This window comes from Chiloscyllium punctatum, chromosome 52, assembly GCF_047496795.1.
Source record: "Chiloscyllium punctatum isolate Juve2018m chromosome 52, sChiPun1.3, whole genome shotgun sequence".
NCBI lineage: Eukaryota > Metazoa > Chordata > Chondrichthyes > Orectolobiformes > Hemiscylliidae > Chiloscyllium > Chiloscyllium punctatum.
In genome coordinates, this window is record NC_092790.1 from 18,986,730 (window position 1) to 19,013,105 (window position 26,376).

At 43.5% G+C, this 26,376-nt stretch overlaps 1 protein-coding gene across 1 annotated transcript in view; it reads right to left on the reverse strand.

The window, feature by feature from the left end:
* The window catches only part of LOC140470813 (uncharacterized), a 47,222-nt gene that overhangs the window by 7,381 nt on the left and 13,465 nt on the right, over positions 1–26,376 (reverse strand). The window contains exon 4 of the mRNA XM_072566801.1: positions 7,490–8,401. The gene's annotated coding sequence lies outside the window, so the exon portion shown is untranslated. The remainder of the gene's footprint in view (positions 1–7,489; positions 8,402–26,376) is intronic.

Below are 26,376 nucleotides of genomic sequence, written 5' to 3' on the forward strand. Positions count from 1 at the left end.
TCCAACTGCATCACAATGTGGATCTGAACACCTTAATGATGAGTCAAAGCAGCAATAGAGAAAGAAAAGGAAGCATATCCTGCACCAGATCCCACTACCTATACAGGGAATCTGCCAGTTCAGTTGCATGTAGAGCAACAGCAAAAATGTATTATCCTGAGTAGATGACATCCTTGCATTGAGGGACAGCTGATGACACTTTGGTATTGATTGGGCCGAGTTGCTACAAATGTCCTGATCTCAGCTGATAACAGAACACTGCGACATGGATTGGTCTGCAAAAAGTGTTAGTTGCATAAAGCTTGCAGTAGCTGCAAAGATCAAATAGTCACTGTCCACTCTTGTTTATATTTCTCAAGCCATGATCTCAGAGCCCTAATGGCTACTCCTTGCAGTGTGTCCACTCTTGCATTGCAGCCATCAATGGAAGATTTGAGTTAGGAGAGGCTAGATAGCTGGAACTTCTTTCACTGGAGCACAGGAAGTTGGGAGGTGACTTTTAAAGACACATTATGATAGGTATTCTGTTGACCGGTCTTTTGTCTGCAGTGGAACGCAAAGCATTACAGAATATGACTCAGGAAAGCCAGACTTCCTGGGTACAGATTTCCTTCTGTCGAGGTCGTGATTTAAAAAAAAATATACACTCGTAGGATGCAGGTGTGACTGGCAGGGCTAACATTGATCACCCATCCCTAATTGCCAATAGGGCAGTTAAGAGTCAGCCACATTGTTGTGTGGTCTGGAGTTATATGTACGCCAGATGGGTAAAGATGACAGATTTTCTTCCCGAAAGGACATTAGTACCCAAACGGTGCTCTCTCCTGTCAATGGTCCTCATTAGACTTTAAATCCAAGACTTTTATTGAACTCAAATTCACCCCTTCGCCATGGCAGGATTTGCACCTAGGTCACTGGAACATCACCTAGGAATCCAGATTTATAGTCTAGCATCAATACCATTCAGCCATGACCTCCATTTGCTAGATCAGACAGCTAGTTGAGTGTTCATAACATGGTTCATTTGCTCAGATCCACTTTTAATGATTAACTAATGTATGACACAGAACCATATCTATTAAACTGATGTCAATACTTATTACTTAAATGGTGAAAGACTACAGAAAGCTATGGACCTAAGGGTTTGGGAGTCCTGGTCCGAGAATCCCAGAAAGCAGGTCATGATAGCCTTTATTTCAAAGGGAATGGAATATAAATCCCAAAATCAGTAGGCAGGGTCACAGATTCAAAGGTAAAAAAAAAGGATTTGCGGAGAAAATTGTTCATCCAGTGGATGGTGGGCTACCTGGAACTCACTGCCTCTGAAAGTGGGAGACGCAGAAACCCTAGTTATTCAAAGAAGTATTTAGATATACAACTGCACTGCTGTTGCCTCCGGGGATAAGGGTGAAAGCGCTGAAAAGTAAGAGTGTTGCTTTCAGATCTTTGCTGATAAGAACCCTCCTTGTCCTGTCAAGGAGAGAGTGCCGAAGTAGTTTTGATTTGATTTATTGTTGGCAGATGTACAGAAACAGTGAAAAGGTTTGTTTTGCATGCTCTACAGGCAGATCATCACATACAAAGTGCACCAGGGCAGTAGAACAGACTGCAGGATACAGTGTTAAAGCTGTAAAGAAGGTGCAGAGAGGGAGATAAACATTAATATTTGAGAAGTCCGTTCAAAAGTATGGTAACAGCGGGGAAGAAGATATTCTTTTTCTGTTGGTATGTATATTCAAACACTTCTATCTTCTTCAGAGGTAATAGAGTATAACCAGGTTGGGAGGGCTGTATGAATATGTCCGCTTTCCCGATGCAGCGAGAAGTATAAGTGGAGTCAGTCGAAGGAAAACTGGCTTCTGCGATAGGTTTCCAAGAACAAGGTTCCAGGGAGGAGAAACTCCAACGATGATGATACTGAAAGAAGTCAAGGACTGTACTCCCTTAGAGCGGAGAAGCAGAGAATGAGGGAGGTTTTCAAAATAGTTAGCAGGGGCTGGACAGAATTAATAGGGAGAAGCTGTTCCTGATCACAAAAAGAACAAAAATGAGAATGGTGGTGGGGGTGTGGTGGTGGTGGCGGCTTGTAGATTTAAACTGATATGGAAACAAAGCAAGTTGGCAAAGAAACATAAGGAATAAATCTTTTCACCCAGTTAGGGTGTAGAATGCACTGCCTGGAAATGTGTTGGAGGTAGGTTTAATGGAGAAGGGAATTTGGACAGAAATGGACTACATAGGTATCTGGTAGGATTGGCACGAGGGGATACATATCTGTCAAGCTGTGCAGAAAGAAGTTGGTTTCAGTCAGTGCCAACATACCCATTCGATTATACATTCGATTCTAAGTATCCTTGACAAAGCCATTGTGTTAGGTGGAGATTTTTTTTTAGATTTAGTTACCCACACTGTGTAAACAGGCCCTTCAGCCCAACAAGTCCACAATCACCCTCCGAAGAGCAACCCACCCAGACCCATTCCCCTACATTTCCCCCTGCACCTAACACTACGGGTAATTTAGCATGGCCAATGGACTGTGGGAGGAAACCGCAGTACCCGGAGTAAACCCACACAGACATGGGGAGAATGTGCAAACTCCACACAGACAGTTGCCCAAGGCAGGAATTTAACCTGGGTCCCTGGCGCTGTGAGGCCAACCACTGCTAATCACCATGTTGCCCAATGTCGGGCGATATTGTCTCACTGAAAGAATACAGCACAGATTAAAGGAATGTGAAGTTCAGTAAGGAATCCCACATCACATTGAACAGCAGAGCAGACTCGATGGGCTGAATGACCTGTTTCTGCTTCAATGTGCAGCAAACCACCAACAGACTGGACCTACCATTTACTGCTCCCATCCCTAATTGTTCCCGAGGGAAGTTAGGTGCCAACCACATCGCTGAGAGTCTGGAGTCACATGCAGGGTCAGACTAGGTAAGGAAGGAGATTTCTCTCCCTGAAGGAGACCAGTGAACCAGATGAATGTTCGTTCTGAGATACATTATCACTGCTTCACACTCAGTTTTTTAAAATTAGATTACTTACAGTGTGGAAACAGGCCATTCGGCCCAAGTCCGTGCCGAAGCGCAACCCACCCAGACCCATTCCCCTACATTTACCCCTTCACCTAACACTACGGGCAATTTAGCATAGCCAATTCACCTAACCTGTACATTTTTTGACTGTGGGAGGAAACTGGAGCACCTGGAGGAAACCCACGCAGACTCGGGGAGAATGTGCAAACTCCACAGAGAGTCGCCTGAGGTGGTAATTGAACCCGGTTCTCTGGCGCTGTGAGGCAGCAGTGCCTCTTAGTGAGACAAAGTTTAAAAATCTCACAGTACCAGGTTATAGTTCAACAGGTTTATTTGGAAATACATGTTTCCCAAGCACTGCTCCTTTGTCAGGTAGCTAGAGGGGAACTAGCTACCTGATGAAAGAACAGTGCTCTGAAAGACATTACTTTCAAATAAACCTATTGGATTATACTCTGATGTTATGAGATTTTTAACTTTGTCCACCTCAGTCCAACACTAGCATCATGTTAGTAAGATGATCGCTTACTTTGCAGGTGATGCAAAAATAGTTGGCAATGCAAGTTGTGCGTGTGCCACGAAGATGGGGTTAAGTGAATGGGCAAGAAACCTTGAATATAACATGTAGAAATATAAGGTGATGCAGGAAGAACAGAGGAGTTGAAGATTATTTAAATAGAGAAAGACTGCAGAAAGCTATGAGTCTGAGGGATTTGACAGTCCTCATCCATGAATCATAAAAAAAACTAGTGTTTGAATTCTGCAGGTGAGACCAGATCATTAGATATAGGAGCAGAGTTAGTCCCATCGGGTCTCCTCTGCCATTTTGTCATGGATAATATCTTTCTCAATCCAATCCTCCTGCTTTGTCCTGATAACCATTGATCCCCTTATTAATCAAAATCTGTCCATCTGTCTTAAAGACACTTAATGACTGGGTCTCCACAGCCTTCCGTGACAGTGAGTTTCACAGATTGACCACCTTTTGGCTGAAGGAAGTCGTCCTCATCTCAGTTCTAAAGGATTGTCCCTTCACTTGAGATTGTGCCCTTGGGTTCTTGTCTCTCCTACTCGTGGAAACATCTCCATGTGCACGCTATCCAGGCTTCTCAGTATTCTGTAAGTTAATTGATCACCCTTCATCCTTCTAAACTTCACCAAGTACAGACCCGTTTGCCAAACGCTTCATCTCTGGGATAGTTCATGTCAACCTTCTCTGGAAGTTCTATCAGGCTAATACATCCTCCCTTAGATACAGGGCCTAAACTGCTCATAATATTTCAACTGTAGTCTGACCAGAGCCTTATACGGCATCAGCAGTACATCCCTGCTCTTGTATTCTAGCCCTCACCGCCAGAGACCCGGGTTCAATTCCCGACTCAGGCGACTGTGTGGAGTTTGCACATATTCCCCATGTCTGCATGGGTTTCCTCCGGGTGCTCCGGTTTCCTCCCACAGTCCAAAGATGTGCAGGTCAGGTGAATTGGCTATGCTAAATTGCCCGTAGTGTTAGGTAAAAAAGGGGTAAATGTAGGGGTATGGGTGGGTCGTGGGTCGGTGTGGACTTGTTGGGCCAAAGGGCCTGTTTCCACACCGACCCGCTTGAAATAGCACTCCCAAGCCACTTTATGCTTCAGATTTCCTTACCCTTTCCCAGAAAACTGTCCATGCCTCTCCTCACCAATGTGTAGAACATAGAACAATACAGCACAGAACAGGCCCTTCGGCCCACGATGTTGTGCCGAACTTCTATCCTAGATTAAGCACCCATCCATGTACCTATCCAAATGCCGCTTAAAGGTCGCCAATGATTCTGACTCTACCACTCCCACAGGCAGCGCATTCCATGCCCCCACCACTCTCTGGGTAAAGAACCCACCCTTGACATCTCCCCTATACCTTCCACCCTTCACCTTAAATTTATGTCCCCTTGTAACACTCTGTTGTACCCGGGGAAAAAGTTTCTGACTGTCTACTCTATCTATTCCCCTGATCATCTTATAAACCTCTATCAAGTCACCCCATATCCTTCGCCGTTCCAACGAGAAAAGGCCTAGAACTCTCAACCTATCCTCGTACGACCTATTCTCCATTCCAGGCAACATCCTGGTAAATCTTCTCTACACCCTCTCCAAAGCTTCCACATCTTTCCTAAAGTGAGGCGACCAGAACTGCACACAGTACTCCAAATGTGGCCTAACCAAAGTCCTGTACAGCTGCAACATCACTTCACAACTCTTGAATTCAATCCCTCTGCTAATGAACGATAATACACCATAGGCCTTCTTACAAACTCTATCCACCTGAGTGGCAACTTTCAAAGATCTATGTACACAGACCCCAAGATCCCTCTGTTCCTCCACCTGACTAAGAACCCTACCATTAACCCTGTATTCCGCATTCTTATTTGTTCTTCCAAAATGGACAACCTCACACTTAGCAGGGTTGAACTCCATCTGCCACTCCTCAGCCCAGCTCTGCATCATATCTAAGTCCCTTTGCAAACGACAAATGCCCTCCTCACTGTCCACAACTCCACCTATCTTCGTATCATCTGCAAATTTACTGACCCACCCTTCAACTCCCTCATCCAAGTCATTAATAAAAATTACAAACAGCAGAGGACCCAGAACTGATCCCTGTGGAACTCCACTTGTAACTGGGCTCCAGGCTGAATATTTACCATCTACCACCACTCTCTGACTTCGACCGGTTAGCCAGTTTTCTATCCAATTGGCCAAATTTCCCTTTATCCCATGCCTCCTGACTTTCCACAGAAGCCTACCATGGGGAACCTTGTCAAATGCCTTACTAAAATCCATGTACACTACATCCACTGCTCTACCCTCATCCACATGCTTGGTCACCTCCTCGAAGAATTCAATAAGACTTGTAAGGCAAGACCTACCCCTCACAAATCCGTGCTGGCTGTCCCTAATCAAGCAGTGTCTTTCCAGATACTCATAAATCCTATCCCTCAGTACCCTTTCCATTACTTTGCCTACCACAGAAGTAAGACTAACTGGCCTGTAATTCCCGGGGTTATCCCTATTCCCTTTTTTGAACAGGGGCACAACATTCGCTACTCTCCAGTCCCCTGGTGCCACCCCCGTTGACAGTGAAGATGAAAAGATCATTGCCAACAGCTCTGCAATTTCCTCTCTTGCTTCCCTGATAATCCTAGGATATATCCCGTCAGGCCCGGGGGACTTGTCTATCCTCAAGTTGTTCAAAATGTCCAACACATCTTCCTTCCTAACAGGTATCTCTTCTAGCTTACCAGTCCGTTTCACACTCTCCTCTTCAACAATACGGTCCCTCTCGTTCATAAATACTGAAGAGAAATACTTGTTCAAGACCTCTCCTATCTCTTCCGACTCAATACACAATCTACCACTACTGTCCTTGATCGGATCTACCCTCGTTCTCGTCATTCTCAGGTTTCTCACATACGCATAGAATGCCTTGGGGTTATCCTTGATCCTATCCGCCAAGGATTTTTCATGCCCTCTCTTAGCTCTCCTAATCCCTTTCTTCAGGTCCCTTCTGGCTATCCTGTATCCCTCCACTGCTCTGTCTGAACCCTGTTTCCTCAACCTTATGTAAGCCTCCTTCTTCCTCTTTACTAGACATTCAACCTCCCTCGTCAACCAAGGCTCCCTCACACGACCATTTCTTTCCTGCCTGATAGGTACATACATATCAAGGACACGTCGTATCTGCTCCTTGAAAAAGTTCCACATTTCCACCACATCCTTCCCTGACAGCCTATGCTCCCAGCTTATGCTCCTCAAATCCTGTCTTACAGCATCGTAATTTCCCTTCCCCCAATTGTAAAATCTACATAGGGAAGGCAAATGGAATGTGGCCTTTATTTCGAAGAGGATGTAGTATAAAAGTGGGGGTGCTTCTGCTAAAAATGTACAAGTCATTAGTCAGACCATACCTGGGATAAAGTTTTGGAGGCCCGTATCTGAGGAAAGATAAGTTGAGTATTGGAGGAATTTCAGAGAAGTTATGATCCCAGCTATGGGGGGGACTGTCTGATGAGGAACTAGTCTGATGAATCTATCCGATGAGTGAGTTGGTTGGTGCTGTCCTGATTGGAGTTTAGAAGAAGAGGCAACCTTACCTAAGATTCTTTGATGGACTTGACAGGGGTGATGCAGAGAGAGGTTGTCCCCCCCTTGTATGGGTGAGTCTGGGATCAAAAGGGCATTGTCTCAGAACAAAGGGGGGCACCCATTGAAGACGGAGGTGAGGATGAATTTCTTCACGCTAAGGAGAACAAATCTTTGGAATTCTTTACAGCAGAGGACCGTCCAGGCTGGATCATGAAATATATTCAAGGCTGAGATTCTTAACCAGAAAGGGGCATTGAGAGATATGGGGACAAAATGGCAAAGAGGATAATTAGATCAGCCACAATCTTGTTGAATTTTGGAACTGACCCGATTGGCTGAATGGGCTAGTTCCGTTCCTATAGTTGTATGGATTCCATTCCTAGAAGATGTAATCTTGTGTTTTCTTCCTGACAGAGTGATGCAAAGTTATTTTGAAACATGTTACCTCCTTCTTTCCTCTTCGCTTGAACAACAGAGTACACAATATCACCAGAAGTGGAACCACTGTCATCTGAAACAAAGAACACAATTTTTAAGGTTCAAGAAATAACATGGTGCAGGATTCTGGAGATCTGAATCCAATGCAAAGCACTGGAAAAACTCAGCAGGCCTGGCAGCATCTGTGGAGAGAGAGAGAGAGAAAAACGGTGTTAATGTTTCAGATCCAGTGTGAATCTCCATCAGAAGTGAAAAGGTGTTGGAATCAATGTTCTGACTGACGAAAGCAAACATGGCAAACACCTTAACCACCCTGTCTACTTGTGACGTTACTTTCACAAAGCTATGTAACTAAACTTCTAGGTCTCTCTGTTCATTAACACTACCCAGACCCCTACTAAGCAGTGTATAAGTCTTGCCCTTGTTTGTTTTACCAAAATGCTTGACCTCGCATTTATCTGCCACTTCTCAGTCCATTGACCAAATTGATCAAGATTTCTTGGTAATCATACATAACCTTCACTGCTGACTGTACCACCAGTTTTGGTGCCATCCACAAAAGTACGAACCATGCTTCCTGAATATATATATTATATATAAACAGATCCGTACTTTTACCAGCAGCTGTACAAGGAAATGCAGTCTTTGTCTCCCAACCTCTGCTGGGTTGGGAATTGGAGGTATCCTGAACAACTTCTTTCTGACGGAGTTTGCAAACAGCGAACAGAAACAGGAAAGCAATGAGGAGAGCAGCAGCAACAGCAGAACCTCCGACCAGCAAGGCAAAAATCCCAGGAGTATCTGGAACACAGAATCGTCAAATGAAAGATCACTCTGTCGCAACGTCACTAACTTTTAACATGCTCTGTGAGAAAGCAGGCAACTGATCCTATTGAATTGGCAGAGAATTCTGGGAGGAATTAGGGGCAGGAGTAGGCCATTTACCTCTCCCATTTGATGAGTATGACCCCAAATGATCTAATCTCAACCTCAACTCCACTTCCCTGTCGGCGCTCCCTTTAACCTGTCACTGATTAAAACCTTTCTCTTCCTGAAATTTATTCAGTGTACTGGCATCCAGCACACACACTGAGGGCAGTGAATTCCTCCTCCTCCTCCCCTGTTCCAAATTCTTGGGCTGTCTGTTTTAAAAACACTCACAGGCTCCCCATTTGCTGGGTGAGGACATTTTTCATCATCTCAGTCCTACCCCATCTCCTTTAGCCTGTGACCTCCTGGTTCCGAACTCTTTCCCAGTCATCAGGAACGTCCTTCTTGCGTTTAGGATCAAGGTTTCCCCTGCAAATGGTGGAATTCTAAAGACAGTAGAAATGTGGAAGTGTGTCCAGAAACAGAGAGCGACGGTCGATGGATATTTTTTGGGATGCAGTAAGTTTCTAGTGGAGCTTTCCTGGGGATGCCGGAGGACGCTTGCTTCTCTTGATATGTTAATGATATGATCATGCAGTGCAGGAGTCCAATTCCAAGTTTGCAATTAACATAAAACATGGGAAGATCATTAACTGTGAAGAGAACGATGTGGAACTCTAAAAAGGACATTGACAAGTTGATGAAGTGGGTAAGTCGGTGATAGGTCCAGTTCGATGTAGAGGCAAGTGTGAAGTAATGAAATTTGGTGGGAAGTACATTGAAAGACAGTATAAAACGGGGTACAACTCTGAAGGGGGGTGTATGAGCTTGGTATATATGTGCACTGATCACTGAAGGTGATAGGTCAGAGGGACAGCAGTTAATAAAGCTCAGTATCCTCAACTTTATTAATAGAGGTGCAGTTTCTCACACCCTCATTTAGGAAAGGTTACCTGAACTTCATGCCTCTAATGCTTAGAAATAGAGGCCCGAGGACCACCCACCATCATTACATCAGCGTCTGATTAGGCCCAATTGATCAGGGTGATCAAGCACTGATCGATCAATTCGTCAGCATCAAAGACCCTCCCAAAGGTATAAGAAAACATTCAGGTATAATCACCGCAACACAACTCTCAGGAGTGGTAGCTCAAGATGAACAACCATGAAAAGAAGACGACCCTTGGACCACCAGAAGGAGACCAAATTGCCACGTGGATGAAGACCAATAACTAGCACAGTGGTAGTTGTACATTCAAAGTTAAGTTTAAGAGTTCAGATAGTTAATTAGAATTAGAGGGTTAATTATTAGTTTATAATCAATATATTATAAAAGTAGCTGTGTTGAAATCGATTTTAAAAAAGTCATTTCTTATTAATATTTTGAGTCAACCAGCAGTTTTTTGCTGAATATAAGAGTCAAAATGCACTGTGTGGCAGACACAAGAAATTGGCGACTCTGGTGGGCCTCAATAAGAAGTGACTTTGTTGTTGTAAAATTGAACCCCATGGAACCTAATACTCCCTCAAATTTTGCCTGTGTCCAAATTAAGAAGACAAGTCCCACCTGATGGTCGGGAATCCAAGTTAATTGAAGGAATAGAAAGGTCTACATTGGACTGTTCTTTAAAGGATAAATCCAGTAGGTACATGTGTGTGTGCATCGTGAGACAGGTAAGGTAAAACAGCGGAAGTTGGTACAGACCCAATGTGATTAAGACTGGAACACAGCAAAAGCTTAGTTTAATTTAGAATGGCAAAGAAATGTACCTGAGAAAACGACTGTCTGATTTGGATAAGAAGTTAAGATTTATATATCAGTAAGGAAAGGTGGGCGATATGGGCACAATTTTGCAGTAATGATGAAATGGGACCAGGATCCCTAAGACAACAATATTGAGACAATTGGAGGAAAATTCTCGGAAAGTGGTCTTCCAAGCTTGAAAACCCTACAACAATGATATGCTGTATCAGACAATTGCTAGGAACTGAGCAGGAATTGAAAAATATTTAGAAGTGGGGCGGTGGCAAAGCACAGCCAGTCAGGCAGCATCCGAGGAGCAAGAGCATCAGAAATGAAGAGCTTATGCTCAAAAAGTCGACTCTCCTGCTGCTCAGATGCTGCTGAGTGGCTGTGTTTTTCCAGCGTCACACTTTTAGACTCTGATCTCCAGCATCTGCAAACCTCACTCTCGCCTTGGAATTGAAAAGCTTTCGAAAAGAATCAGAGAATGCAAGGAAAGAAAGAGAGTTGCAAAGGAAAGTGGCGACTCAGGACGAAAGAAATCATGAGGCAATTCCAAACCCAATGTGAGAAAGCATACAGGACACCCAGTGAGTTGTTTCAGCTGAAGAAGCCACTGAGAATGAAGTCAGTCAGTTGAAAAGTAAATGTGCAGATCTACGAGCAGCAATAGATGTTAAAGGCGAAGGACAGGAGGTAGACTGAGATGAGTTCAGGCAAGATGTGCAGCAGTCTGCCATGTGAACAGAGGATTATGGTTCTCCGCTAACCTTCCCAGAGGACCCAACCTGTTTAGCCTCTACTGCAGTGAACTCGATTACCATGGAAAGACCGGTCAGGGACGCCGATGCCCCAGCGTTAACATACACGAACACACTTACAGTCACACAATCGGTGGAATTTGCTAAAACGATTTCAGAATTTGAGCCATCTGCAGATCCATATGTATTGCTTGTAGTCAGACAACAAAAGGCTTTGCACTGATTAGATGAGAGGGAAAAATGATCGAAATGTCTTTGAGCCAGTCAGCAGAGTCTGCAATCCCAGTCTCTCTGGGTGTAGTGAAAAGAACCCAAGCCACCATGGAAGTGGCAATTCTCACATCAATTGGGTACAATAAAGGAGACCCTGTAGATGGGCTAAATTAGTTCAGTCAAAAGAAGGAGAGAACAGCCGACAGCCTACTAATCGGTTATGTGTGTACTTCTCATGAGTCTATAAACAGAGGTCTGTTATTGGAAGCTGACTCAGTGAAGTGGGCTGGGCTGTAATTTCACATGCCACTGAAGACAGCCGGAAGACATGTGTGAACTTCAATCCTGCAGAGCCAACCCACAATGAGATATGTGTTCTGAGGAGACTGTCTCTGATGTGGGAAAAAGAAGTGCATAAACCAGACAAGAATAAAACAGGGAAAGAGGGGAAATGCTTCCTTTCCGAGTCTCAATCCAGTATTGAGGAATGAAGGAAGAGGAGGTAATTATTATCAAAGGATCCCAGCAACGGGGAGAGATAGAGGGCCACAGCAGGAGAACATGTGGCAGCCAGCGTGGTGCTACTACTGCGGGCAAACAGGACACGAAGCTTGAGAATATTTAGCTGATGTGTGGGAGGCACAATGTTATAATAACTTTAGTTTATTTGTCCTTACAAAAGGTAACACCGGTTGATCAACCTTACTAGCACTGAAAACTCCAACTAACAGTAATACACCTAACTAATTCCTAATAAACCTCACTTGAACTCTGTCCCTTACTGCCACTACTTTATTTTCTATTTACAGGATGTGGTTGCGACTGGCTGTGCCCTGCATTAATCACCCTAGTTTCCAGTTTCCCCCTTGAGAAGATAACAGTGAGCTGCCTTCTTGAACCATTGCAGTCAATGTGCTTCAGGTAGGCCCCCATGACCTTTGGGAGGTAATTTCCAGATGTCGACCCAACAATGCTGAAGGAACAGCTGATATATTTCCAAGTCAGGATGGTGAGTGGATCGGAGGGGAAATTGTAGGGGGTGGCATTCCCACGTATTTCCTGCCCTTGCCCTTCTAGATCGAAGTGGACATGGGTTTGAAAGTTTTTTTATAAGGAACTTTGGTGAATTTTGCAAATGGTACACACTGCTGAGATTGAGTATCGATGGTGGAGGGAGTGGATGTTTGTGGATGTGGTGCCAATCAAGTGGGAGCTATTTTGTCCTGGATGGTGTTGAGCTTCTCTAGTGTTCTTGGTGCTGCACCAGGCAAGTGGGGAATATTCCATCACATTTCTGACTTGTGCCTCGTCGATGGTAGACAGGATTTTGGGGGTGTGGCTGAGGGTGGAGGGGGTGTTTCTGGAGATGAGTTACTCGCTGCAGTATTCCTAGCCTCTGGCCTGCTCTTGTAGCTACAGTATTGATATGGCAAGTCCAGTTCAGTTTCTGGTCAATGGGAATTCTGGTTCTGGGGAGACTCTAATAGTAATATCAAATTGTCAAGGAGCTGATGGTTAGATTCTCTCTCAGTTGTTACCCCCAGAATGTTGATGGTGAGGGGATTCAGTGATGGTAACACTATTGAACATCAAGAGGTGGTACTTGGAATCTTTCTTATTAGAGATGTGTGTGGTGCAAATGTTACTTGTCACTTGTCAGCACAAGCCTAAGTATTATCAAGACCTTGCTACATTTTGATACAGACCGCTTCAGTATCTGAGGCATGGGGAATAGAACTGAAGAGTAGAGTCATAGAAATGAACAGCATGGAAACAGACCCTTCAGTCCAACTCAACTATGCCGACCAGATTCCCTAAATGAATTTGATCCTATTTGGCAGCATTTGGATCATATCCCTGCAAACCTTTCCTGTTCATGTCCCGATCCAGGTGCAACTCCCTCTGGCAGATCATTCCGTACACACACCATCCTCTGTGTGAAAAAGACATGCCACTTAGGTCCCTTTTAAATCTGTCTTGTCTCACCTAAAATCTATTCCCTCCAGTTTTAGACTTGCCTACCGTGGGAGAAAATACCTTGGTCATTCACCCTAATTCACCCTATCCATGCCCTTCATGTTTTTATAAAATTCCACATTTTACTCACCTTTAATCTTAACCAATCCAGGGAAAATAGCCCCAGCCTATTCAACATTTCCCTATTCCTCAAACCCTCCAACCCTGGCAACATCCTTGTAAACCTTTTCCAAAACCTTTCAAACTTAAACAGTATCTCTCCTATAGCAAGGACACCAGAATTTCATCCAGTATTCCAAAAAAAAGGACAACGTCCTGTACAGCGAGAACATTATATAGAACATAGAAAAATACAGCGCAGTACAGGCCCTTTGGCCCTCGATGTTGCGCCGATCCAAGCCCATCTAACCTACACTAGCCCACTATCCTCCATATGCCTATCCAATGCCAGTTTAAATGCCCATAAAGAGGGAGAATCCACCACTGCTACTGGCAGGGCATTCCATGAACTCATGACTCGCTGAGTAAAGAATCTACCCCTAACATCTGTCCTATACCTACCACCTCTTAATTTAAAGCTATGCCCCCTCGTAATAGCTGACTCCATACGTGGAAAAAGGTCAACCCTATCTAAACCCCTAATCATCTTGTAAATCATCTTACATCCCGATTCTTATACTCAGTGCACCCACCAACGAAGGCCAGTGTACCAAATGCCTTCTGGTTTGCTATCCTGTCCACCTGCAACTCACTTTCAAGGAACTATGAACCTGCACCCCTCGGTCTCATTGTTGCGCAATATTCCCTTGAATGCTACCACTAAGTGTATAAATCCTATCCTGATTTGCCTTACCAAAATTCAACACCTCACTTTATCTAATATTTATCCAATGTGAAATACATTGAACAGTTCTGGGTCCCCATATCTGAGAATATATAGTCTGGGCAGCGAGACAGTGCAGAGAAAATTCACACAGCTGATCCCGGATATGGAGGGACTGTCTGATGAGGAAAAGGTTGGGTAGGAGTAGGTCGGGTCTGTCCTGGTTGGAGTTCAGAAGAATGAGAGGTGACCTTATTGAAGATTCTTAGAGGGACCTGAAAAGGGAGAAGGAGGGAGATTGTTTCCCCTTGTGTAAGAGAGTTTAGGACCAGAGGGGCATTGTCTCAGAATAAAGGAGGTTACCCATTGAAGATGGAAATGGGAAGGAATTTATTTTCTCTGAGGGACCTAATCGGTGGAATTATTTACCGCACAGGGGTGTTGAGCCTGGCTCACTAAATATATTCAAGCCGAGATAAAGAGATTTTTAATAAGGAAGGGGAATTCGTGGTAATGGGTGGATGTTTTGTGGCAGTGAGAGCGTTTGAGTGGGATGGAGGGGGGGGGGGGGGGGGGTGTAATGACACAAATGTAGAGTTGAGGGTGATTAGATCAGAAGTGTTCCCATTTAACATCACAGCAAATTCTATAGGCTGAATACCATACTCCCACACCAACATCTTTTGGTCTTCGCATTCTGAAAACAGTCAAGTTACATCAACAGTGCAGATGTAAAACGCTTGCACAGAGTTGAGCTAAATTTAACAGTAAAAGGTCTCTCACAGGCATATGATCTCCAGTTAGAAACTTGTCTCTGGATCAGAGCAGAGGAGCAGGTCGGTGATCTACCAATTACAGAACACTCCTCCTGGAATTAACCCTCATCCCCAGCAGCTAAATCTGGAGAGTAAAAGTGGGACTATTCCAACAGCAATAAAAGATGATGTGAAGATGTCGGTCAACCTGAGAGACCTATTATGACAAATTGTCATTGACTGGTATGTATTCAATATGGCAACCGGAGAGCCAATACATCCCACATCTTCCATTGCCAATGTCAATTTGCTCCACCTAGAGTTGGAACGCTTGTAAAGTGTCCTGATCAGTTTTAAGACCAGAAACAAAATACACCATTTCCATTTAGCCAGATCAGCATTCGTGAACCATGGTTTCCATCCCATGTTAGCTTCCCCTCACACCTCCCACTGCACTGCAGCCACTTGGTTCACTCACTCTGGACAGTGATTTCCACCTGGAGGGACATGAACATTGAAAGGTTCTGGAAAACCATGCAGCAATACCATCCTGAATCTATTAGGGTCACTCAGTGGATGTGATAGATGTTGTGAGACACAGAATCAGAGCTCACGAGGATTTTGTTTCTGTAGAAGGAAGTTTGTCCTCTCTCACACACGTGATCCTGGGTGCAGTGACAATTCAGTGTGATGGATTCACTGGCTCTCTGCAGTCTGGGATCCACCTGCAATATCACCGGACTTTCTGAAATTGACAGAGTAGTTAAAATGTTTTGTGATGTAAACCATAGGATTTTGATTAATCATTTTCAATGTCTATTGCTTGGATATCTGCTTCACAATTGGAGTGAGTGTGATGTCGGGTGGAACACAGTGTATGAATTCCCTGATTGGACCAGGTTAACAGCCCCAATCAGAGAGTCCTGGCCAAAAGGTGTAAATGGGAGTGTCAGGGGTTCTGCTCAATTTTGGAGCCAGCTCTGAGCTAGCTGAGTTAGTGACATGTACCATACATATGTAATTAAAGTGTGACTTGGCTGAATACCGGTCTCTATGGAGTTACTTCAGATTTTCATCTCTGTATCTGTTGTTAACTATGAGCAGGTATTTCTGACACCATTCCATCTAAAACCAGTTGGGAAGTCTGGATATAGACTGCATAGCTTTATGTATTTAGATTACGTTTTGTTGGAAGGATTTATATTGCAGTTGTGAGAGACCACTTGGGATGAAAATTCATACCATGATAGAATTTTTCATTTGGTTGGAGAGTGAGATTCTGAGACTAGGTTGCTGAATGTTAATAAGATAAACTATGATAGTAAGAGGCGTGGGTAGGCCATGATAGATCGGGAAAAGTTAGTGAAAAGAATGAGAGTGGGTAGGCAGTGGCGAACATTCAAAGAGCGCATGGGTCAACTACCAAAATTATTTACTCCAATCTGATTTAAGTGAAACGAGAACAGTGGCCAAACTATGGCTTACAGGGGAAGTTTCAGATAGCATTGGATGAAAAAAGGCTTTCAAATTAGCAAGAAAAGAAACAATAGCCTTGAGGATGAGCAACAGTTCAGAAGTCATCAAAGGAGGACCAAAAGATTGCGTGAGAATAGGAAACTAGAGTATTAGTATAGGCTTGCTGGGAACATAAGAACTGACTATAAAATTTCTGCAAATATGTAAAGAGAAACTTATTGCTGTAAACTAATCTAAGTCCCTTGCAGTCAGAAACAAGGGAACTTACAACAAGGAACAAAGAAATGGCTAATGAACTGAATTTATACTTCACTTCTGTCTTCATACAGGACGAGATGAAAAATGTGCTGGAAATGTTGGAGATGCAAAAGTTGTTGAGCGGGAGGAAATAAAGGAATATTGCTAGGGAAATTCATGGGATTGAAGGGATTGAAGGGAGATTGATCCTCATGGCCTGACAATCTACATCCCAGAGTGGCCATAGAATTTATGGTTGCGTTGGTGACAGTGTTCAAGGATCCAACAGACTGTGGGACAGTTCATGTAGATTGGATGTTTGCTGATGTAACCTTACTATTTAAAAAAGGGAAGTAGAGTCATAGAGTAATAGAGCATGGAAATAGGCCCTCTGGCCCATCGAAACCCTCTCTTAATTAAAAACATACACCCAGACAAAAACTCACCTCAGCTCGTAGTCTGTTAAAGTGCGAGTGCGTGACAGAGAACTCCTAACTTCTACTATGAAGGAAAAATAACAACTTATTTTCCTAACTCTAATAGTGAACACTAAACAACAACTATTTACAAATTCAAGTCCCTTTTCTGAACTACTTATTATTTCACTCCAATGCAATAAAGACGTTTTGTTCCATTAACACTTATTAAACATTTTATTAGCTAAATCTCAAGACCACACGGTCTCTGCTGTCTTCAGTTTTCCTGCTGCTGATTTCGCTGGGTCATTTTTTTTCACTGTGAATAAACGTTACATGAAAAGGTACCTTTTGATAGTATTTTTTTCCCCTAATTTCTTTAAGAGCACATTGTTGGAAGGGCAGTTAATTTTCTGGTATTTTATCTCTCTATGGCAGTTGCTGTTTGACCAACATTCAAAATGTCTTCATTCTTATATCACCCAACATTGGATTGTCTCATTTGGTCAATGTTGTAAAAACAATAAACAAGATTAGATTAGATTATATTAGATTACTTACAGTGTGGAAACAGGCCCTTCGGCCCAACAAGTCCGCACCGCCCCACCGAAGCGTAACCCACCCATACCCCTACATCTACATCTACCCCTTACCTAACACTACGGGCAATTTAACATGGCCAATTCACCTGACCTGCACATCTTTGGACTGTGGGAGGAAACCGGAGCACCCGGAGGAAACCCACACAGACATGGGGAGAACGTGCAAACTCCACACAGTCAGTCGCCTGAGGCGGGAATAAGTTCAAACTCAATTTGATTTTAGTATCCCACGGCATTTTAGAGCAGCACGGTGGCACAGTGGTTAGCACTGCTGCCTCACAGCGCCAGAGACCCGGGTTCAATTCCCACCTCAGGCAACTGTCTGTGTGGAGGTTGCACATTCTCCCCGTGTCTGCGTGGGTTTCCTCAGACAGACCAAAAATGTGCAGGTCAGGTGAACTGGCCATGCTAAATTGCCCGTAGTGTTAGGTGAAGGGCTAAATGTAGGGGAATGGGTCTGGATGGGTTGCACTTCAGAGGGTCAGTGTGGACTTGTTGGGCCGAAGGGCCTGTTTCCACACTGTAAGTAGTCTAATCTGATTGTCAAAACAATAAACGAAACTCTGGTATCCATTTCACAGCTAAATGTTACATATTTTCAATTTTCCAGTATGCTCTGGGAGGGCCATCCAGTCAGATACAGGGGTTTGTAATCTCTCAGTTCAGAACAACATTCTCTGATTTAAAGGTACAGTACATTTCTTCAAACTTCATAACACAGGAGGGTGTTGAAACTGTACTGGAAATGATGGGGAACACAGAGGTTTGTGAGAGAGAGCTGGGGAAATTGATGGGTAAAAATGGAGATCGATCCTCAGGGCCTGACAATCTACACTACAGAATGGTTAAGGAAATAGTCTTGGAATTGATACATTGGTGACCATATTCCAGAATCCTACAGATGCTGGGATAGTGCCTGCATATTAGACGGTTGATGATGCAACCTTACTATTTAAAAAGGGAAGTAGGATCATCGAGTAATACAGCAGGGAAAGGGGCCCTTTGGCCCAAACTGCTCCATGCCAACTATGGTTCCCACTAAGCTAGTTACAATTGCCCTCATTTGGTCCACATCCCTCTAAACCCTTCCCATCCATGTAACTATCCAAATGTCATTTCAAAATGTTACTATTGTACCTGCCTCAACCATTTTCTCTTCCAGTCCATTCTATCTTCACACCATAGTCTGTGCGAAAAAGTTGTCCCTCAGGTCCTTTTTAAATCTTTCCCCTCTCACTTTAAATCTGTGCCCTCTAGTTAGCCTTTTTCCCAGGGATGGGGTAATGATATCTGCATTCATCCTCTCCATGCCCCTGATTATCTTATACACCTCTAAGGTCACCACTCATTCTCCCATGTTCCAAGGAATAAAGTCCTATACTGGCCAACCTCTCCCTTCAACTCAGACCTACTCGTCCTGGCAACATCCTTATAAATCTTCTTTGCACTTTTTCCAGTTTAATTATGTTTTCTTATAACAGGGTTATCAAACCTATACACAATACAACAATTGTGGCCTCACCAATAACCTATATAACTGTAACATAAAGGGCAACTCCTAAGTTCAATGCCTCGACAGATGAAGGCCAGCATGCTAAATGCCTTCATAACCACCTTGCCACCTACTGCGCTGCCTTCAACAAACTATGTAGTTATACTCCTAGACTCCTCTATTCCACCACACATCTCTGGACCTTTAAACTTCCTAGCTTGGTTTGACTTTATAAAAAGCGTGACACCTCACACTTATCTGTATTGAATTGCATTTGCAAATCCTCAGCCCACTTCCCCACCTGATCAAGATCCCTCTGTAATTGTTGATCATCTCTTCCTTGCTATCATCAATACTTTCCAATTGTGTATCATCCACCAACTTACTAATCATGCCTTGTACATTCACATTCAGATCATTTATTTGAATAACAAATAATAAAGGTCCTAGCGCCGACCCCTGAGACTTTCGACTAGTCATAGATTTCCAGTCTGAGAGAAAAAGACCTTCAACTCTACTTCCTAGAATTCAGCCAATATTGAATGCAATTAGTTAGATTTCCATGGATCCCATGCGACCTAACCTTTGTTACTAATCTGCCATGCAGGGCCTTGTCAAAATCCATGTAGACAACATCCATTGGGCATTATAGACCAGTCAGCTTGCCATCGGAATTGGGAGTATCAGGGACATTTTGAGGATTCAACATTGGCCAATTTCATGTCAACATAGGGACAGTTTAACCTGAGTGATGGGTAAAACCATAAGCATTATAGCCAGAAATTGATATCAGAGCCACACCGTGCTGTGATCAGCTAAAAGTAAGCGCTCAAATTATTACTCCCCTAATAATGCCAATCACTCAGTGTCATCTCTTTAACTGCTGAAATACATTTCTCTCTAGATTTCATGGGAATTAAATCAATCACATCATGTGATGCACTTCTGAAATAATATTCACATCAAATTCAGGGAATAACATTAGTTTAGACAGTGGATTGGCTAGCCAACAGACAACAGAGCCAAGATAAATGGACCTTTTCTTTCTGTTTTAGTGGGATATAATGAGTGGGAGCCCACAAGGTTAAGCCTTTGTCTCCAACTATTTATAATCTGCGTTCATGATTTGGGTGCAGGGATAGAAGGTACTCTAAGCAAATGTGCAGCTGACACTAAAATAGTTGGGAAACCATAAGCTGCAAGGTAGAAATAAGATACTTACAAATGGAACTAAATAGGTTAGGTGATGGTGACAATATTTGACATTTGATGCAGGTAGGTGTGAGGTTGACCACTGTGGTTAAAGGAATAGAAATGCAACTTATTATTCAAGTAGGCGAGAAACTTCAGAGTGAGACAGTGCAGAGGGATCCGGGTGTCCTTGTGCATGAACCTTAGAAAGTTGGCACGTAATAAGGAAGGCAATTGCTGAAAGAATGGTGTAAATGAGTAGGGAAATGTTGCTGCAACTATACAATGCATTAGGGTTTCCTCATCTGGAGTGCTGCATGATGGTTTGGTCCACTTACTTGAGGAAGGATGTAATTGTATTGGAGGCAGTTCAGCAGAGATTCATTCAATCGATTACAGGGGTTTGTCTTATGTGGAGAGATTAAACGGTTTCGGCATATACTCTCTATAGTTTAGAAGAATGAGAGGAGATCCAATTGTGGGATATAAGATGTGAAAGGGTGAGGTGGGGTTGACAAAGAAGATGGAGAGAGGATGTTTCCTCCTGTGGGATAATCTCGAATGACAGGTCATTAGTTCAGGATAAGGGGCTGAGCAGAATGAAAGCAGAGATAAGGCTTTTCTGAAAGTGAGTGGGGCAAGGGAGGTGTGAATCTGTAGAAATTCTCCCATCCGCCCTCCCCAGAGTTTGTGAGGGGAATGCCAGAACACTGAATAACTTTGAGGAGGAGACAACAGAATTTTTGACTTTGCCAATCCACAGCACACTTCCCCATCTGATCAAGATTCATCTATAATGTTTGATAAACTTTCATGCTGTCAACCATATTTGTATCTTAATTTTGTGTCATCCACCAACTTATTAAGCATGCCTTGTACATTCACATCCAGATCATTTATGGAAATGACAAATAATAAAGGTCCCAGCACCGAATCCTGTGGTGCACCACACATCACAGGCCTCCAGTCTGAGAATCAACCTTCAAATATCACTCCCTGCTTCCTCGAAGTGAGCCAATTTTGATTCCAATAAGGCTTTGTGACTAGCCTGCCGTGAAGGAACTTGTCATAGGCGTCACTAAAGTCCATATAGACAGCATCCATTTGGAATTATAGACCAGTCAGTCTGACATCGGAATTGGGAGTATTTGGGGCACGTTAAGGGTTCATTATTGGCCATCGTTTCAAGTCAATATGAAGGGTTAAAGGGAGCGGGGGTGGGGAGGTGGACTTGGAGTTGAGATATGATCAGCCACAGTCATACGGAATGGGGGAAGCAGGTTTTGGAGGGACTGATTGGCCTCGTTCTGCTTCTAACCTTTATATTCTAAAGTGAAACGTTTGTCACACATCCACATGTTTGTAAGCTGAAGTATATACAGGACCATCAGGATGATTAACAAACTGCATTTGGCATTGATACCATCCTGTATCCTCAGACGTAACACGTTCCTTTTCAAAAGAAACAATTTTATTTCTTGTCCGGATCTCAGCCACAACAGAGCTTTCCCAATAAAGCGTGTAACTGAATTCATCTTGCACACGGAACGCAAATCGACAACGCAACTTCAGTGTTCATACCACAGAGGTTCTGGCTCAGATTCAATACTCATAATTGAATCAGGAGCTGTCAAGAAAGAAATTACTTGAGTTAATAACGGGGCATAAGAACTAACCATACCAAACATCTACACGTTGCCAGCAAAATCTCCACTTCTACACAATCCCTGTCTCCACCTCATCATCCAATGTGACTTTCCCTCGTGCTTCAGCAAGCAGTTGTGTAATCAACCCTTTCAGTGTTGATTATAAAAGAAATTTCGAAAAGGGACACCGAGTTTTGTTATCGCAGTGTCTTTTCCCCATTTCAGTCCACCATCCAAAATACAGAAAAGATCATCTATAATTCTCAGGAGCAGTGCATCTCATTGACAGGAACGATACAAGAGCGGGGTATTGTTTAAATGGAGAAAGACTGTGGAAAGCTATGGATCAGAGAGATTTGAGGAGTCCTTGTCTGTGAATCACAAAAATAGCTAGCATGCAAATTCAGTGGGTTACAGGGAACACAAATTGTCTTTATTTCAAAGGAAATGGGCTATAAAAGGTTTTGCTAAAGCTAGACAGCCAACACACTAGTCAGACTACAGCTCGGATCCAAAGAACAAGTTGGGCCCCAAATCTGAGGAAGGTTAGACCAGCTTTGGAGGCAGCCCACAGAAGGTTTACTCAACTGAACCGGGTATGGAGGGACTGTCTAATGAGGGTGATCTTGAGTAGTTGTGCCTGTCTTCATTGGGGTTTACAAGAAGGGGAGGCAACCTTATGGAATATTCTTCAAGGCTTTTACAGCATCGATGCAGAAGAGGTTGTTTCCCCTTGTGTGGGAGAGCCTGGGACCAGAGTGGCATCGTCTCAGAATAATGGGGTGTGGTGGGCACCCAGTGAAGTTGGAGATGAGAAGGAATTCCTTCTGTCTGTGGGTAGTGAGTCTGTGGAATTCTTTCCCGCACAGGGCTGTTGAAGCTGGATCATTGAGTGTATCCACGGCTGAAATTTTTAATTGGGAAGAGGAGTCGAGTGTCACTGGGGAGAGTAGAGTTGTAGATAGTCAGACTGGTCGTGATATCATGTATCACTGAAGCAGATGCAATGGGCTGAATAGCCTAATTCTGATCCCACATCTCAAGAATTTGAGAACGCAAGTGTCACAAGCCACTGCTCTGCTAATATAGCAGTCAGTGTCTGCTATGTACAGAACAGATACTGCTGAGATCAACTATTCTTTCTGTGCTGTTAATGTTTGGAAAGGGGAACCATTTCCTAATACCCTGCTTTGGCTGTGGAAGAGAAACTGCCAACTGGGGGGGTTTACAAAAGGATTAAAAGAATGCATCAGACTCAGCGTCATTGAGTCTTCAAGGCATAGGTTCCACAATGCAGAAGTAGACACTTCAGTCTAACAAGTCCATGCCGACCATAACCCCAAATTAAACTAGCCCCATCTGCCTGCACTTGGACCATATCGCTGCATTTTTTAAAATACATGTAGTTAGCCAAATGTTTTTTAAACTTTACAACTGTACCCATATCCATCACTTCCTCTGGAAGTTCATTCCACACACAAACCATTCTCTGTGTAAAATCAATTGTTCTTCTTGTACTTCTTAAATCTTCCTCCTCTCATTTAAAAATATACCCACTGGTCTTGAAATCCCCCATGTGAGGGAACAAAACACACCTGCCATCCCCTCATGATTTTAAAAACCTCTATAAGGTCAGCCCTCAACATCATGCACTCCAGCCTGTCCAACATCTTTTTATAACTCAAACCCTCCATTCCCAGCAATATCGTGGTAAGTCTTTTCTGAACCCTCTTCTGCATAATAATAGCCTTCCTTTAAATGGACAGCCAGAACTGGACACAGTACTCCAGAAGAGGCCCATCAACATACTATACAACCTCAACATGACATCCAATCCCCTATATTCAAAGGTCTGAGCAATGAAGGCAAGTACGCTAAATGCCATCTTAACCATCCTGTCTTCCTGTGATGTAAACTTGAAAGAATCGTGGTCCTGAATCATAAGTCTCTCTGTTGAACTACACTTCCCAAGGCCCTTTTAATTGTAGAAGCTCTGCCTTTGTTTTACCAGAATGCAACACATCACATTTATCCAAATTAAACTCCTTCTCCCACTCCTCAGCCCACTGACCCGATCACCTTTTAGGGCCAGAAGGTGGTTTGTAGTTGAAGTAGTGGCTCTTTTTCCCGACATGTATAATTAATGATCTGGATCTTGTTGTGCAGGGGGAGCATTTTCAAGTTTGCAGATTGCATAAAAAGCTGGGAGAATTGTAAACTCTAAGGAGAAATGGTGTGGAAATCCAATAGGACATTGACAAGTTGGTGGCATGGGTAGAACGGTGGCAAATGCAATTCAATGTAAAGAGAAGTGTGAGGTGCAGCACTTTGGTGGGAAGAACATTGAATGACAATACAAAGTAGGGGGATACAATTCTACAGAGGGGTGTAGGAGCAGAGGGAGCTGGGGCGCATGTCCACAAATCAGTGAAGGTGGAACAACAAGGGGAGAGCAGTTAATAAAACACACAATGCCTTTCGCTTTATTAATATAGTTATAGAGTCAGACAGCAGGGCGGTGATTTTGAATATGTACAAGACACCAGCTGGAGTAGTGTGTATACTCGTTGGCACCTTGTTATAACAATGTAATGGGGATTGGGGCAGGGTTTGAGGGAGCACAGAAGCGGTTTACAGGCAAGATTCAATGGATGAGAAATTTTAGCGCTCAGGCTTTAATGGAGTATGATCCTCTTCAGTCCATAACAGACACAGTATCTACATTAAACCACGAGCTTTGTTTTGATTTAAATTGGGAAATAACCAGGAATTTTGTTCATAAACGGAGCTGGTTTTCTCTTAGCAAGAGATTGTTTCAGTTCAGATCATTTTCCCTCTGGGAGTGCACCAGCAGGATGTTTTCTTCTTGTTTCTCTTTTTAATTTGTGAAGCCTCCAAGTCAGGACAGTTTGATATAGAAACTTAAAATTCTCAGAGATATAAATATATGTATATAAAACATTATGCCCTCAAAATCACAAGACTGTCACACAAACAGACTCGTGGATGCAACATGACACTGAAAAGACAGAAATGGAAAGAAGGAGCCAGTTAAGTAGAAGGCTGAAGAGTTGGGTGAATATGATAGAAATATCGAAAATAGGAGCAGGGGTAGGCCATTCGGCCCTTCGAGAGAGCTAGTCCCCTGTTCCCCCTTTTAACGGCTTTAGTAACGAACTATATCTGAACTTAAGGGGCGGGATCATATGTACTGATCATATCACAGATTAGCAATCGAGTGGACCAGGGTGACAATCCACAGGGTGAGTACGAATCCCCCCACTTTCCTACGAGAACCACTGGGTAACAGCGATCCAAGCTCAGTGAGATCTGCACATGAGATGGTTTAGTCGAAACCATGCCACCCACCCACTTCCCATCATCAGAAGAGCCCTTCTTGGAAACCGTTGCCTGTTCTTAGCCCTTCCCTTTCTCTTTCCAGATCCAATTGCCACCAACTTTCGAGTGGGCAAGCTGCCCAGTCCAAGGGCATGTGGCTCACAATGTGGCAGCAATGCCTGAGAATGTTTGCGGGTGGGGGTTAGAAGGCACCGTCAATCGATTCAGTGAAGACCCGCAAACCTTTGCGCATCACAGCTGCACCGGTGCTACCCCACGAGAAGACCAATATCCTAACTATTCCCACCCCTGTCTATCTTTGGGAATTATTAAAACACACCCCAACAAAAAGGTTGGTTTATCTAACAGCGACATGACTCACAGGATACTCTCATAGCTGTCACTGTAGGGGGTTTTATTTGCCGACGTGGAAGATTGGCATTTGTACTCCCCATCATCCTCCTTTCTAGCAGCCTCAATGATGTAAGTCTTCTCCTTGAACTCTATGGTAGTTTTGTTTACGATACAGTTATAGGTTGTTGAACAAATCTCCCGACTGGCATCACAGCTAAGAGTCATCTGGCCACCCATTAAGAATCTGTCCCTCATTGGCTCCATCATTAGTACAGTTGCTCCAGTCTTCACTGAGGAACCTAATCCATAGAAAAACATACACAGCCACAATGGGAAGCACTGAAATTTGCTTGCTGCAGTAGCTTGCCACTCAGACAACTCAAGCTGGCTTAGGCTGATGAGTGGTAAGTAACATTCCCATCTCACAAATTCCAGGCAACGACTATCTCCAATAAGAGAGAACTGAACCATCACCCCTTGACATTCAATGGTGTTACCATCTCTGAATCACCTCAATATCAATATCTAGGGGTTACCACTGAGAGAGAATCTCACCAGCCCCTTCACTTTCAAAGATATTACCATGACTGAATCCATTAGACTATCAGTATTGGGAGTGGGGGAGGGGGAGGTTTACTATTGAGAGAGAATTGAATCGTCTCCCTTTGGTGTTCTATTGTGTTATTATCACTAAAGTCCCCACTATCAACATGCTGGGGTTACTATTGAGGGATAACTTAACCATCATCCCCTTCATTTTCCCCATTATCAAAATTCTGGATGCTATGTTGAGAGATCATAACCATCGCCCTCCACAACAACATTTGGGTTGCTATCATTAAAAGCAAATCTAATCATTGTCCCCTCAATGGTGTTGGCA